This window comes from Paramormyrops kingsleyae, chromosome 5, assembly GCF_048594095.1.
Source record: "Paramormyrops kingsleyae isolate MSU_618 chromosome 5, PKINGS_0.4, whole genome shotgun sequence".
NCBI lineage: Eukaryota > Metazoa > Chordata > Actinopteri > Osteoglossiformes > Mormyridae > Paramormyrops > Paramormyrops kingsleyae.
This window is the reverse complement of record NC_132801.1, coordinates 34,538,245-34,549,618: the sequence shown is the minus strand read 5'-3', so window position 1 is coordinate 34,549,618 and position 11,374 is coordinate 34,538,245.

Below are 11,374 nucleotides of genomic sequence, written 5' to 3'. Positions count from 1 at the left end.
TCGTGTATTGTCCATGGAGGTCTTTACCTGTCTGTCTTTTGACAATTAAACCCAGTTTACCTGAAGTCCTGGCTTGCTCTCCTGCTTCCCTGCTCGCCTCCTTCGCCAAACGTGACAGAATGACAAGTCTCCACAACAAGCTCAGCGCTACCGGGGAGGTTCTCCCTATGGAGGACGAGGTGATCGCATGGACGAACCAGCTGGATCGCCACCTGGATCCCGTAGCCCGCCGGCTGGTGGAACGCTGTTGGGAGCTCCTGGATAGGAGGTTCCACACCGGCGAGGAGCAGCTGCTCGAGCAGGTGGACGAACACCTGCGGCAGCTGAGGGCGAGAGCGGCGGTTTGGCTACCACACCCGGGGTATGCCACCCGGGAACCGCCCCCCGACTCGCTACCAGCCACCTTCCCGGTCTCAAAAAGGGCTGATAATAAAACGCGCAACCCTGAGCTTCACGCGGCTACGGCCGCTCAGCTTCCCCGCTGTGGGGAGCTGCCCTGGGTCCCAGAGGGCTCCGCTCTCCCCCACGCCAAAAAGAGACGCCGTGGAAAAGGGAAGAAAGCCCACCCGACGACGCTCTTCTTGGGAGCGTGCTCCCTTCTCCCCGCCTTGGAGGACGCCTGTGTTACCAGTGAGCCCCATGATGAGGAGACCCTGCCTCCTTTAGAGGCTGGGGATGACCGGCCAGAGCGCTGTCCCGGAAGAGGAATCAGCGCCGTGAGAGACGCAAGTCCCCGGGTCCCTAAAGCCCTTAAAGGGGCAGCACTGGCTCGGCTAGCGCCCATCCGGGTACCCTCTCCGGACCTGTCCGCGGCACCGCCTGCTACTGCTGCCGCCTCTCTGCCCGCGGCACCGCCTGCTGCAGCTGCTGCGATGCCAGCAGCACCGCCTGACCCGCCCGCGGCTCTGGCTGCCCCGCCTGCGGCTCTGGCTGCCCCGCCTACGGCCACGCTTGTTGCCTCATTGGAGGCCCTGACTCCCTCGCCCTTACCCCGACAAGGCCGACGCCCCCCAGGACCCCGCCTTTCAGTGTCCCGCAAGGGACGGAGACATAGGCGTGGGGCCCTGGTCCCGCCCGCCCTGCCCCCTGGCTCGCCCGTTCGGCCCCTGGCTGTGGCTGGTGGCTGCCTGCGGGTTCTCCGGCTCGGGGTCGGTGGTCTCCGCCGGGTCCCCCCCTGGATCCTCGGTGCCGGTCCTCGGTCCCGCCTCCGGCTCCATGTCGGTCGCCTCCGGGCCCCCCTGCTCCGGCTGTGCCTCCGCCTGCCGCGGCTTCCCCCTCCTGCCTGCCTGCACTGGTGTTCCCTTCTGCTCCCTCCGTGTCCCCTCCGTCACTCCCTCGTCCCGTTCCCTTGGCCCCTGGGTGGTCCCCTTCAGCTCCCTTCTCCCTCTCGCCTGCGGCCCCTCCGGCTGTTGCCCATCGCCCGCCTGGGCTCCCTCGGGCTCCCCTTTGTTCCTGTCTGGTCTCCCCTCTCTGCTCCTCCGCCCTCTGTGTCTCCTCTGTTCGCTCCTCGTCCCTCTGTTCCTCCTTCGTTCGCTCCTGGCCCCTTCGTGTCGCCTGTGGCTGTTCCCTCTGTGTCTCCTTTCTCTGTCTGCCTGTCCGCGTTTCCTGTTCTTTGTCATGTCTTCTCCTTCTCGTCCCTGTTTCTGTTTTGTGTCTCGGTCCTGTTTCCCTGGTCTCGTTGATGGTTTTGTTCTTGTCTTCCAGGTCCTGTTCCCCAGTCTCGTCTCGTCCGTCGCCTCCTCTCGGGCGCGCCCGGTGTTATGGGCTATGTCACGCCCCGCTCCGTCCGCTCCTGATGTGTGCCACGCCCACCTCGTTACCTCGTGTTCAGCCCTGATTGTGATCATCTGTGTCCTGTTATGTCTAGCCCGTCTTTTGTATTTAGTCCTCGTCTGAGTCAGTCTTCCCCAGACTTGTCATTGTATTGTCGTGTATTGTCCGTGGAGGTCTTTTGACAATTAAACCCAGTTTACCTGAAGTCCTGGCTTGCTCTCCTGCTTCCCTGCTCGCCTCCTTCGCCAAACGTGAAGTGAAAGTATATATATATACAGTATATACTGTATAGTTTTGGGTGTAAAATTAATACAATGAGAAACTGACCAACAAGATTAAAGCAACTGAAAATTGTGCCAAATTATGACAATTGTACAAAACCATTTGCATATATGTACTAAAACATTTGAAATTTTTTTTGTGACATTTTGGTGTGAGGATTACACGTGTTTTTCTGCAAATGTTAATTTGTCATTTGACAAAGGTGCCAAAGCAATTGAGAAAAACTATACGCATGATTTATGAAGTCTGCCAAAGCAAATAAAAGAAGTGCTTCTTAGCTTACACAACCTGTAGGTGCTTTGTCTATTCCATTTAAATTTAATGGGGTACATACCTGTTATCAAGCTGAATTTACAGAGATGCAGATGCCAGACATGGTGATCACAGGAAAATAATGAGTCCCAGACAAGAGCGAGAAAGTATAAAAATGATGTTTACTGACATATGGCAGTCACTCTCATAACCCACACACACTATCCATTGTGCTGGCCACGCTGACTACTTACTTGCCACATGGTGGGTGCATACACATACATCGCTTACAACAGATAACATTAAACACTACATGTGACATTACTGTACAACAGAATAACAACAAAATAAATATATATATATATACACACACACACACATATACAGTATAAGCATGCATTGCTGTCTATCAGATAACTTCAACATGTCACCAAATGGCTGTAAACTTAAAGATATTCATTTTCACCTGGCACTAACCATAAAGGCTCCCAATGAAACTCCTGCATTCCCACATCATTCAGACTCTAATCTCAACATTTATAAGATTATATTTGTAGCGCCTGCAATTTTTTATATTAGGTGAGACTAGAATTTCAATAAGCGCAGGTAGGTTTTCCTCATAAGAAGGATGATAAAGATTGTGTCAGCATTTGCACATCAAATTATGAGATATCTGAGTAGCCCAGAATGTCCTGAAAATAAAAACATAAAGTACATGTGACTAACTCATGTACAAGCAATGTAATAAGCCTAAAATCAAAGGGATAGAAAAATGCTCAAAAATGGACAGGGTTCAAAGGGTTAACTGAACTGTTAGTGACCATGATGTTTGATTTAACTTGTTATTTTTAATTGTATAAAATTATTAAGCCAGCAATGATTTTATCATCTTGGGAATTTGATGATTTTAGATGAGTTAACTCAATTTGTGAGGTTAATTGTAATGTTTTTTTTCTTACAGTGTTTGGTGCTATTTTGCCATTTTCACTGGGTTCTAAACCAACAGGTAATTAAAAAAATACTTATTTTGTGTCCAATCCAGAAAGCAGTCTTCCCTTAGTTTTCCATCACATCTAAGAAAAATATTAAAACCAAGTAAATGCAATCCAGTAAGAGTACAGAATCTCCCAGAATACTAAAGTATACTAAGGCAGAAAGCAATGAAAATGAATATATAATATATACAAGACAAGAGACCACTCCATTTTTGTGTGTGAAGTGCACTGCTAGGGCAGTACACATCAGGCTCCTAGAAGCAGGACTGAAGACCCATAAAGCAAGGAAGAAGCCCTTCATTAAAGAGAAACAAGGAAGAGTCAGCTGGAGTTTGCAAAAAAAAAAAATGTATATTTTGCATAGATGCACAGTCATTAATTGAGAAATGAGTAAAACAAAAATTGTGATGTGGTCTCTTAATTTTTCCCAGAGCTGTATATGAATATGCATCAATGGTGTCAGTCTGTAGCTTTTTGTTAGATGAATGTTGCATTTGTAAGATGCCATGATTTATCGTTTAGCTAGTTGCCCTGTGAACTCCTAAATGACACTGACCTTCTGGACAATGTTAGCTCGCCTTCTCTGACCCTCCAGTTGGGCTTCTTTGCTAAGCCAACCTTTGTACATGAAGGCTGTACTGTGTTATCTGACATGTTATCTTTCTAACCCAAAAATCCAGCTTCGTGATTCAGGCCCCAGGAGAATTTCAGTTATTGCTCTGTTTTTTGGGCATTATCTGGTGTGTTTTGTAATCATCTCTCGAGTGCCTGCAACCAGAAGGGGTGACATCTCTCCTCTGATTGGCACTTTGTTTTCTAGCTATTATTAGTTAACTTACTGAAATGAAATATCAGTTGAAATTTTACTTCTATTTTAGAATTTGATATGGAAATATTTGGTATTAGCTAATTCTTGCTCTGAACTAATAACTTTAAAAATCTTCATTAATTACATGAATGCTCTTAAAATATGCAATTCTTGGGGAATGCTTAAGCATTTAAAATAATTCCTATTGAAATACTGCATGTATGTTCTTAGTGTAGTTCTGTGACAATATGTTTGTGCAATACTAAGAAGCTGGTATATATTTGTGGGTCATCTTCCCTTTCTCACAGTGAGCATAAAGGAGCAATTTAAACCTGTATACTTGGGAGACACCATAGTGCTCACCTGCTCAGAAGGAGGCAACGTCAAATGGTATTTCAATTATATTGTAATGCCAGATCAAACACAACAAAACTATATCTTCACCATAAAATCTACTAGTGCACAAGGCCCATATGCGTGCCAGGGGCATGGAAGTCAGAGTGATGTATATAATCTCGAAATCAAAGGTAAGTAAATATCTGCAATTGACAATAACCTATTATTACATTTAGATCCTTGTAAAATGTGCTACATGCTGTTTATATACTGAACAAATATATACAAATATGCTGTTATAGAAATATCTCTGGGAATTTAGTACAATGTTATTTGTTTGCTTAGTAATAATCATCTATCAAGCAATACATGAACTTGTTCAATTTATGAAAGTGTCGATTTAGATCTTTGCAGTAAATGGTGATGCGGTTACCTAGTTAGTATTTACCACTACATGAGATTTAAAGAGAAAATAAGAATAGTAAATTCACCTTGATTGGCAGGTCTGAGCCTGACTATATCTAATCTCCTTCTTTCCTTGCTTCTTTCATATCCCAGATTCCTTTCCTCCAGAGGTCCTAGTCATACAGTCTGGACATTCAGTGGTCTATAAAGATGACTCTGTTTTTCTAGCCCTTTACGTGGACGATTGTCCGAATTGGATGTGTTATGTGTATAAAAAGCAGGGCTTTCACCGTGTAATAATAAAAGATTACCCAAAAACTGGCCCCTTGGAGTTCATGACTTCCTCTGTGGAGAAGACCTCAGAACCATATATTTATTGGTGTAAAAATAAGATCACAAACATGAGAAGCAGCACTGTTGTTCTCAAGGTAACCGGTAAGAAATGTTTTTATTAAACATTCACTTTCTATACTTTTCTTTTAATCCATTTGTACACCAGTTATACAGATTTTTTCTGAATGCTTAAACACTGTATACCTATGTGTGTGTATTTGCTAAATGTATGACACCTTTTTGCAAAGAAGGGCTTTTCATTTACACTGTCAGCGCGTAGTTGGTGCTTTGTGTGTAAATTCAAATGACGGTTTGTGTGTATTGTATTGGCCAAACAATTTTTAAATAGAGTTTGCAGAGTTTTGCAAGAATTATTTGCTTTTTCAAGAGATATATAATGTCTTACTGGTTTGGTGTATGGTTTTGTGGTTAGTGTGAAGAATCTGGCCTATATTTTCACAGATAGTGCCTAAGCAATAAGACATAATTGGAAGAGTGCACATTTAATGTGAATTTATCTGAACAATGGATTTTCCATCAATCAAATCAAGCTTAACTTACAGTTGACATGTACGTGGGGAATTATTTCACTGTCATATATAGTGTTGTTTTTGTGTCACATGAGAGTTTTCTTCATAATTCTTTGAATTGTCAGTCTCTGTCTTTGTTTCTCATTGTGCTGTTCTCGCCCCTTTAGATCTAATGGTAAAACTTGTCCCTCACCCTGCTCCTCCAGAACTGGGAAAAGATTTAGAACTGGAATGCGTGACACATGGTGCACCAACAATAAGTAATGTAATTTTCTATAAAGACAATAATTCTGGTACAACAACGCTGACTCATCCCCAAAACAGTGTGAAATACCTGATTGACAATATGACTAAGACTGATGAAGGAAACTACAAATGTGAAGCTACCTTCACATTCCAAGCGAGTAGCAGCAATAGCGAGTTCACTGTCAAGTCTGTGCCTCAGAAAGTCGTTGGCATAGGTAAACAGCTGAGTGAGTGTGAGAGTGTGTGTATGAGTGTAAGTTCTGTCTTATTTACAGTATCAGTCAAACGTTTGGACAAACTGCCTAGAAAGGAGAGTGAAAGAGTGTCGCATCACATAACCTGGCCACCTGACCTAATCACAGCAGAAATTGTTTGGAGGGGTTTGACCAGAGAGTGAAGGAAAAGTGGCCAGTGAGTGTCCAGAGTGGGACCTCCTTCAGGACAGCGGGAAAAGCATCCCAGGAGGCCACCTCATGAAACTGGCGTAGAGGAGACAGTAGAGTCAGCCAGTCCCTGGGGCGATTGGGGTTAAGGGCCTTGCTCAAGGGCTCAATGGTGGGATCACTCTGCCGACCATGGGATTTGAACCAGCAACCTTATGAGTTCCAACCCACAGAGCAACCCCCCCCCCCCCCCCCCAAATATTATTCTTTTTTGAATACGTTTTTGGTCAGTACATAATTCCATGTTTGTCTTATTTATATTATTTAGTTATTCTAAAATGTAGGGAAAATTTCCAGTAATCCTTTCTATGGGAAGGTGTGTCCAAACTTTTGTCAGGTACTGTATATGTCTAAATGCTTATTCATTTAGACCATTTAGACAATTTTCATATTCTCTTTCTGTCTCTTTATTTTAAGGCTGTATTTTTTGTGTATTCTTGACTTGATGGTATGTTTAAATTGTATTACCATGCTACCCCCAAAACAAACTCCTTGTACTTTTTTTACATGGCAAATAAAAGCAATCTGATTGGTTCTGATTGGTTTTCATTATCTCTGATTGGTTCTGATTATCTCCCATTTCCTGTGTCCTCCAGAAGTGACTCTAGTGGCAGTCATGTCATACACACCAGGGAATCCTGTGTGCACTTGCAGCAAATGCAGGTCTGGCGGCAAGTCTGAATTCTTTAAGATTGAAAATGGTCACTATAAAAAAGATGAAAAAACAACCCTATCCGAGGGGAAGTACGCCTGTAGAGTTCGCTGGGATATTGGAGCCTCCTCATTCAGTCTGCCATACTCTGGTGAGTCCTGGATGGTGATTTTATAATGTGCAAAACTAACAGTCTGCATTCATGCCAAGTCAATCTACCTATGGACTCCATTCCAACACGACACATGGTGCTATATGGGAGAGCTTGTCTATTAAAGTTATGGTGCCCCCTGGAGATCCTGCAGGTGCCAGCAGGTGTCTAGTGGAGGCTCAGTTAAATTAAACCACACAGAACAGTGCAGATTTGCTTTTAGGACTGGGTTGGGTTAGGGCATTATGCATGAATCCTGGCAGATAAAACAGATTCCATACATGCTACGTTCTTCAGATACTGACAAAGAGTCTTCAAGTCTCCAAATTAGATTTTTTTCTTTGCTTCAGAGTTGCTTGTGCTCTGGTCAAGGAGACCAAGAAGCTGCCTTGTTAGTCAGACAAAATATTCAACTGAAGATTCTCTTCACCGTTATTCTCCCTCTCGTTCTCACCTGCAGTTTCAGGAAAAGAAGTTGGTCCCAATATAGTTGTAATCGTGGTGGTGATAGTGTTCATCTTGATTGTAATGGGGCTCATCTTGACCGTGGGATATTTCCGCTGGAGGAGTAGAAATAAGCAAGAGTGTAAGTCTTTATTTTGTTTCATTGTAACAGCTTTGATTTATCACCACCTTTCTATGCTTGTCTATCCAACAGTAGTCAAATTCAACTGACTTATTTAATTAAATACCCTTCTTTATAATTATATGTAGTTGTTCATCTGCTTAGTGTGCTTCTCGGAATTGATTCAGTTTTTAGCCATTCTTTCTCAATTTTAGCCGAGGCATTGTACCAGGAGGTGCCACTAGATGCTGTGAAATCCGACAAGGGGGAAGGAGGTTATGAGGAGCTCAAGGAAGGAAAAAGAGGAGAGAGGAGAGGAGAGTACGACACACTGAAGGGGCCGGATGCAGACAAGGTCACAACAGCGGAGGTCTCAGACACCGGAGAGCAAGGTGGCTATGAGGGCCTGAAGGTTTCTCAAGATGATTCGAGGAAAAGTGAGTACCAGACTCTTAAGGGGGAAGGAAGCAAGGAGGCAGAAGGGAGATACGAGGCCCTGAAGACATCTAAGGCAGAGGAGGATGCAGGAGTGTACCACACCCTCGGCCCAGCAGGAGAACAAGGCGCAGGATATGAGGCACTGAAGCTGTCCAAGGCAGAGGGGAAGGAAGGGGAGTACCAGACTATTCAGCCGGGAGGAAATTAAATGGGGTCCTGCACTCAATGGAGTGAATATGATCATTGTCTAACAGGTGGTCTGTCACCAGTGGGTTACATGGGAAGTTGCATTTGCACGTCTGTGGTGCATGAATCCAGTGTGTGTGACACAAGCGCGTGGAAAACAGTGTGTAGGTGTTAAAGAAAATATGCCGCTATTGAGGAAGGAGCCAAACGTGTGGTCATATATTTCTTTCATTATTTCATCGAACTTCCACATATAGATTTAACTGTACGATTACAAGCATCATATAAATTATATTTCTGCTTTGATATTGCATTTTAATCATTACTCCATTTTAATGGGGAATTCAATACATTTTGATGAGTTCAGAACCATATAAACATTACTTTCGAAAAGATGCCATACTTAACCAGTTTATAGACAAATACAAAGACATTGTTTTTTCTGTTACCTATCGTTAAGCAGCTAATTGAATATATTGTGTGAATTTGTGAATTAAACATTATGAAATATATTTTTTATTGATATAATAAAGTTGCTTATTAAAAAATATGCAAAATTCGGTTGGTGCATCTCTTTTTTTCCAGGTTTATCTAAAGTATTTAAAAAAAATCAACTGGTTTTCAGTTTTGTAATAGGATTCAGTTCGACTTGAATTGACTAGACTTCACCACAAGGTGGGGCTGTCAACAATGTTTTCACGTGGTTGTTCTCTGTCGTCTCTGCCTAAATATTATAATATTATTTTGCATAAAGAGCAAAGGTAGTATTAGTGTTTGAAAAGTTACTCTGGTGTTTGTATTTTCAGGTGTTAGTTGTTGGACTAGCAAGTTAGATGGAATAGAAGTACTGCTATTAAGCAATTAATATATAATCAATACTAATTATTTAGCAGCTGAATAATCAATGAAATCATTAACCATATTATAGGGAAATAATTTCAGACACAGGCACAAGTAGTGTTCATTCTAATAGAAGTAAAATGTTCCCTTTGGTTGATTAGACACAGAGTTCAATATGGTACATATGGACCCTGAGAGGAATAGAGAAATTGCACTCCTTCATACTGTCATTAATTCAGGGGTGCCCACACTTTTTCAGCTTGCGAGCTACTTATAAATGACCAAGTCAAAATGATCTACCTACTATAAAAATGCACAACATATATTTATTTATAAATATATTGAGTATTCTTCCATCCATTCATCCATCCATTTTCTGAAATTATTAAGGGTCCAAAGCATATAGTGTAATGGACCCTTATTGTATTTCTTAGGATTTGTCATTATTTTTCTTCCCCAAAACTGAATGTGCAGCCTAAACCGTAAGAGCTAGACCGACCAGACTTGGTAGAAAGATGCCAATTCCTACCCACTACTCAGACTATCTGACCCAAGTCAGTCATACATTTTGGCCAATATCTCCTATGCTGTTGGTCCTACAGTCGAATTTTGTTTTCTGCAGATACAGCCAGCCATACCCTACCAACATTCCATTTGGACTATGAAGCTCTGCCTACTTTTTTGCTAATTTGCATGATTTGTCAATCCTACTTCTGCCTTAAAGTCCTACCCCATTCGACCAAACAGAAAAATGTGGTGTCAAACCAATCAGTCCTCTGAGCTGATCAAAAGTTATTGAAAAGTGTCATGACATTTGTCTATCGTACGGCCACTAGCCACGTTTATTGCCAGCCTAAGTCAGCATGATATGCCAATTCAAACAACATGTAGAACTTGGTTCTCCATCTTTGATCTTACAATCTTTGATCTGATAACAGGACTTTTCGTACTCATCCTAGGATTTTCGCCCAACCTATGTAAATCTGGTATCATTTAAATCAGGAGACAGTCATTATAAATAATTATTTTAAAAATCCTAAATTTTCTGTAAGGTACGGCCACCAGCCATACCCAGACCATACGGGTGCCACGCCCATTTCAATCAGACAGCTACAGTTATATCTCAGGCCTGCCTCAGCCAATCATCACCAAACTTGAATATATCCTGAAGGACAGTACTGGAGAGGGACCGTCCAAATTTGACACTGATCAGTCAATAGGGGGCGCTACAGTAATGTAACATGTGTGTCTAAACCTGCAAAACTAGTGAAACTGACATTTTTCTCATTCCTGTTGCAGTGACATATTACTAGTCAAAATCCTTTGTACTGCAAGTTCTGTGAGTCATGCCAAATCAAGATATATGTACTGTCCAATGACAAAATTGGTTTGCATTCCCTCATGATGTTTAATAAATTACATATTCCTGTAACTCTTACAATGTCATTCTTTTAGCAGGTCAATCAGGACATTGCCCTTATCGATAATTTATAAAAAAAAAAAAAAACACTTGACCTGCCTGTACAGTATAACCACTAGCCACACCCAACCTGCACCATTTCCATGCTCATTTCAATCAAGCAGCTTAATCTCAGCCGTGCTTCAGCCAATTCTCTCAAAATTTGACCCACTCATGTAACACTGGGCCACAGACAGATCCCCCAACTTTGGTGCCGATCAGTAAAACGGGGGCGCTATAGCCACTGTCCATATGTGTCTACGACCCACCTTAGCAAATTCAGCTGAAATGTCCTTATTTCTCATAAAAGCTTCAAAGTACTACCTTTCCCAGAGACTCCAGATTTTTAATTGCCTGTCATTTTCCTGCCCTTTGACTCATAGAAAATTATCTGACTTCAATGATTCTTCAGCCTGTGGGGACAACAGTGTTGGGAAGATTACTTTGGAAATGTAATTTGTTACAATTACAAGTTACTCTATTTAAAATGTAATAGTAGTGTAACTATTTCAATTAACATATGAAAGTAATGTAACTAATTACATTTGATTACTTTTTGATTACTTTTCTAAATTATGAATGAACCATTAACCATTTTGAAATTTTCTAACCTGGCAGTGTTTACCTTACAGCAGTACTAAACACTGACTACTGTCAAACTCCTTTCAATACATGAATTA